Source organism: Sander vitreus, unplaced genomic scaffold (assembly GCF_031162955.1).
Source record: "Sander vitreus isolate 19-12246 unplaced genomic scaffold, sanVit1 ctg975_0, whole genome shotgun sequence".
In the NCBI taxonomy this organism is placed as follows: domain Eukaryota; kingdom Metazoa; phylum Chordata; class Actinopteri; order Perciformes; family Percidae; genus Sander; species Sander vitreus.
Genome location: NW_027596050.1, coordinates 1 through 5,286, shown reverse-complemented (window position 1 = coordinate 5,286; position 5,286 = coordinate 1). Strand labels below are relative to the sequence as shown.

Here is a 5,286-nt window from a genome sequence, read left to right as displayed (position 1 = left end):
TTCAACAGTTTGAGAACCTCTGGGGTTCATCGTCTTTAAATAGCTTGTTTTCACTTGGTACACTCGCTTACGGCCACACCACCTGAACACGCCCGATCTCGTCCGATCTCGGAAGCTAAGCAGAGGTCGGGCCGGAGTCAGTACTGGATGGGAGACCGCCTGAGAATACCCGGTGCTGTAAAGCTTTTCTTTCCGTCAGCAGAGGGCGCTAGTAATGGTCAAATGAAGCAAAAGCAAAAACACTGTCTTCATTTTCTGAGCTCACTAGATGCCACTCTGTTCAACAAAGGGTTGAAAACACACTGAATTGCCATTCCTTTAGCCCTTTTCTTTGAACAGAGATTGCCATCTAGTGAGCTTAGAAAATAAAGACAGTGGTTTGCAAGCTTCATTTCACCATCGCCAGGCGCTACTCCTCCTTTGCTGGAGACAGAGCTGACAAGGAAACTGTCACGGAGGATGCAACTTTTTTTGGAAGCAACATCTTTAATTAAAACTAAAATAAACAACCTCACAGTGTTCAACAATTCAAGTAGGAGTTCATGCACTTTGACCATGAATTCATTTGTTCTTGTTCTTCAAGATTGTGCCAATCTGGATAGTTTTGAAATCAGAGATATCTACATTTTGGATCATGCAAATTTGCGGAGAGACGACAAGTCACTCAAGTCTGAGTAAAGGTAAAGTTCAAAAGAATTGAGAAATAATTACAGTAATGAAAAAAAATAAACATGGAAATACATACATGTAAGAATACATATAGCAACAGGCTAAATGAATGAATAAATATGGAACAAAACAAATGAAAGAATGCTTAAAAAATACAGCAGTGTTAATTACAGTACCGAAAAAAAGAGGCAAAAAAAGCAATTCAACTTGTTGGTTCGAGAAGATGAATGTAGTTGAACTACCAGAGAGCTACTGCAAAATGTATAGGTGCACTACTAGTGTGATTACATGTAGTTGAGTACTCCTCAACCCCAAACTGCGTCTTCAACAGTTTTGAGAACCTCTGGGGTTCATCGTCTTTAAATAGCTTGTTTTCACTTGGTACACTCAGCTACGGCCATACCACCTGAACACGCCCGATCTCGTCCGATCTCGGAAGCTAAGCAGGGTCGGGCCGGGTCAGTACTTGGATGGGAGACCGCCTGGGAATACCCGGTGCTGTAAGCTTTCTTTTCCGTCAGCAGAGGGCGCTAGTAATGGTCAAATGAAGCAAAGCAAAACACTGTCTTCATTTTCTGAGCTCACTAGATGCCACTTTCTGTTCAACAAAGGGTTTGGAAAACACTGAATTGCCATTCCTTTAACCCTTTTCTTTGAACAGAGATTGCCATCTAGTGAGCTTAGAAAAATAAAGACAGTGGTTTACAAAGCTCATTCACCATCATCAGAGGCGCTACTCCTCCTTTGCTGGAGACAGAGCTGACAAGGAAACTGTGCGGAGGATGCAACTTTTTTTGGAAGCAACATCTTTAATTAAAACTAAAACAAACAACCTCACAGTGTTCAACAATTCAAGTAGGAGTTCATGCACTTTGACCATGAGTGCATATTACTTGTTCTTCAAGATTGTGCCAATCTGGATAGTTTGAAATCAGAGATATCTACATATTTGGATCATGCAAATTTGCGGAAGAGCGATCAAGTCACTCAAGTCTGAGTAAGGTAAAGTTCAAAAGAATTAGAAATAGTACAGTAATGAAAAAAATAAACATGGAAATACATATGTATGTAGAATACATATAGTAACAGGCTAAATGAATGGATAAATATGAGAACAAAACAAATGAAAAAGATACTTAAAAATACAGCAGTGTTAGTACAGTCCGAAAAAAAGAGCAAAACAAAGCATGATTCAACGTTGGTTCGAAGATGAATATGGTTGAACTACCGAGACTACAAAATGTATGGGAGTGCACTACTACTGGATTGATTACATGTGGTGAGTACTCACTCAACCTTCAAAGCTGCGTCTTCAACAGTTTTGAGAACCTCTGGGTTCATCGTCTTTAAATAGCTTGTTTTCACGCGGTACACTCAACTACTGACATACCACCCTGAACACGCCGATCTCGGGTCGATCTCGAGAAGCTAAAGCAAGATCGGGCGGGTCAGTACTGGATGGGAGATCAGCCTGAGAATACCGGTGCTGTAAGCTTTCTTTCCGTCAGCAGAGAGCGCTAGTAATGGTCAAATGAAACAGCAAAAACACTGTCTTCATTTTCTGAGCTCACTAGATGCCACTTTCTGTTCAACAAAGGGTTTGAAAACACACTGAATTGCCATTCCTTTAGCACTTTTCTTTGAACAGAGATTGCCATCTAGTGAGCTTGAAAAATAAAGACGAGTGGTTTGCAAAAGCTTCATTTCACCATCGCCAGAGCGCTACTCCTCCTTTGCTGGAGACAGAGCTGACAAAGGAAACTGTCTAGGAGGATGCAACTTTTTTGGAAGCAACATCTTTAATTAAAAGCTAAAATAAACAACCTCACGGTGTTCAACAATTCAAGTAGGAGTTCATGCACTTTGACCATGAGATTCTTTGTTCTTGTTCTTCAAGATTGTGCCGATCTGGATAGTTTTGAAATCAAAGATATCTACATTTTGGATCATGCAAATTTACGGAAAGACGACAAGTCACTCAAGTCTGAGTAAGGTAAAGTTCAAAAGAATTGAGAAATAATTACAGTAATGAAAAAAATAAACATGGAAATACATACATGTAAGAATACATATAGCAACAGGCTAAATGAATGAATAAATATGGAACAAAACAAATGAAAGAATGCTTAAAAAATACAGCAGTGTTAATTACAGTACCCGAGAAAAAAAGAGCAAAAAAAGCAATTCAACTTGTTGGTTCGAAGATGAATGTAGTTGAACTACCAGAAGAAGCTACTGCAAAATGTATGAGTGCACTACTAGTGTGATTACATGTAGTTGAGTACTCCTCAGCCCCAAACTGCGTCTTCAGCAGTTTTGAGAACCTCTGGGGTTCATCGTCTTTAAATAACTTGTTTTCACTTGTACACTAAAGCTTACGGCCATACCACCCTGAACACGCCCGATCTCGTCCGATCTCGGAAGCTAAGCAGAGTCGGGCAGGGTCAGTACTTGGATGGGAGACCGCCTGGGAATACCCGGTGCTGTAAGCTTTCTTTTCCCGTCAGCAGAGGGCGCTAGTAATGGTCAAATGAAGCAAAGCAAAACACTGTCTTCATTTTCTGAGCTCACTAGATGCCACTTTCTGTTCAACAAAGGGTTGAAAAACACACTGAATTGCCATTCCTTTAACCCTTTTCTTTGAACAGAGGTGCCATCTAGTGAGCTAGAAAAATAAGACAGTGGTTTGCAAACTCATTTCACCATCGCTCAGAGGCGCTACTCCTCCTTTGCTGGAGACAGAGCTGACAAGGAAACTGTGCGGAGGATGCAACTTTTTTTTGGAAGCAACATCTTTAATTAAAACTAAAATAAACAACCTCACAGTGTTCAACAATTCAAGTAGGAGTTCATGCACTTTGACCATGAATTGAATATTCTTGTTCTTCAAGATTATGCCAATCTGGATAGTTTTGAAATCAGAGATATCTACATTTTGGATCATGCAAATTTGCGGAAGAGCGACAAGTCACTCAAGTCTGAGTAAGGTAAAGTTCAAAAGAATTGAGAAATAATTACAGTAATGAAAAAAAATAAACATGGAAATACATACATGTAAGAATACATATAGCAACAGGCTAAATGAATGAATAAATATGGAACAAAACAAATGAAAGAATGCTTAAAAATACAGCAGTGTTAATTACAGTACCGAAAAAAAGAGAGCAAAAAAAGCAATTCAACTTGTTGGTTCGAAGATGAATGTAGTTGAACTACCAGAGAGCTACTGCAAAATGTATAGGTGCACTACTAGTGTGATTACATGTAGTTGAGTACTCCTCAACCCCCAAACTGCGTCTTCAACAGTTTTGAGAACCTCTGGGGTTCATCGTCTTTAAATAGCTTGTTTTCACTTGGTACACTCGCTTACGGCCATACCACCCTGAACACGCCCGATCTCGTCCGATCTCGGAAGCTAAGCAGGGTCGGGCCGGGTCAGTACTTGGATGGGAGACCGCCTGGGAATACCCGGTGCTGTAAGCTTTTCTTTTCCGTCAGCAGAGGGCGCTAGTAATGGTCAAATGAAGCAAAGCAAAAACACTGTCTTCATTTTCTGAGCTCACTAGATGCCACTTTCTGTTCAACAAAGGGTTGAAAACACACTGAATTGCCATTCCTTTAACCCTTTTCTTTGAACAGAGATTGCCATCTAGTGAGCTTAGAAAATAAAGACAGTGGTTTGCAAGCTTCATTTCACCATCGCCAGAGGGCGCTACTCCTCCTTTGCTGGAGACAGAGCTGACAAGGAAACTGTACGGAGGATGCAACTTTTTTTTGGAAGCAACATCTTTAATTAAAACTAAAATAAACAACCTCACAGTGTTCAACAATTCAAGTAGGAGTTCATGCACTTTGACCATGAATTCTTTGTTCTTGTTCTTCAAGATTGTGCCGATCTGGATAGTTTTGAAATCAAAGATATCTACATTTTGGATCATGCAAATTTACGGAAGACGACAAGTCACTCAAGTCTGAGTAAAGGTAAAGTTCAAAAGAATTGAGAAATAATTACAGTAATGAAAAAAAATAAACATGGAAATACATACATGTAAGAATACATATAGCAACAGGCTAAATGAATGAATAAATATGGAACAAAAACAAATGAAAGAATGCTTAAAAATACAGCAGTGTTAATTACAGTACCGAAAAAAAAGAGCAAAAAAAAGCAATTCAACTTGTTGGTTCGAAGATGAATGTAGTTGAACTACCAGAAAGCTACTGCAAAATGTATAGGTGCACTACTAGTGTGATTACATGTAGTTGAGTACTCCTCAACCCCCAAACTGCGTCTTCAACAGTTTTGAGAACCTCTGGGGGTTCATCGTCTTTAAATAGCTTGTTTTCACTTGGTACACTCAGCTTACGGCCATACCACCCTGAACACGCCCGATCTCGTCCGATCTCGGAAGCTAAGCAGAGAGTCGGGCCGGGTCAGTACTTGGATGGGAGACCGCCTGGGAATACCCGGTGCTGTAAGCTTTTTCTTTTCTACGTCAGCAGAGGGCGCTAGTAATGGTCAAATGAAGCAAAAGCAAAACACTGTCTTCATTTTCTGAGGCTCACTAGATGCCACTTTCTGTTCAACAAAGGGTTGAAAAACACTGACTGCCATTC

The 5,286-nt window shown here is 40.1% G+C and overlaps 3 non-coding genes and 2 pseudogenes across 3 annotated transcripts; all 5 read left to right on the top strand.

Annotated features, from left to right (window-relative positions):
• Positions 1–65: 65 nt before the first annotated feature.
• Positions 66–184, top strand: LOC144515142 (5S ribosomal RNA; annotated as a pseudogene).
• Positions 185–1,059: 875 nt separating this feature from the next.
• LOC144515141 (5S ribosomal RNA) lies at positions 1,060–1,176 on the top strand (annotated as a pseudogene).
• Positions 1,177–3,042: 1,866 nt separating this feature from the next.
• On the top strand, positions 3,043–3,161 carry LOC144515139 (5S ribosomal RNA). Its single transcript, XR_013501724.1, has one exon. It is a non-coding gene; the product is annotated as a 5S ribosomal RNA (ribosomal RNA).
• Positions 3,162–4,033: 872 nt separating this feature from the next.
• LOC144515138 (5S ribosomal RNA) lies at positions 4,034–4,152 on the top strand. Its single transcript, XR_013501723.1, has one exon. It is a non-coding gene; the product is annotated as a 5S ribosomal RNA (ribosomal RNA).
• An 878-nt stretch (positions 4,153–5,030) lies between these two features.
• Positions 5,031–5,151, top strand: LOC144515140 (5S ribosomal RNA). The gene has a single exon (XR_013501725.1). It is a non-coding gene; the product is annotated as a 5S ribosomal RNA (ribosomal RNA).
• Positions 5,152–5,286: the final 135 nt, after the last annotated feature.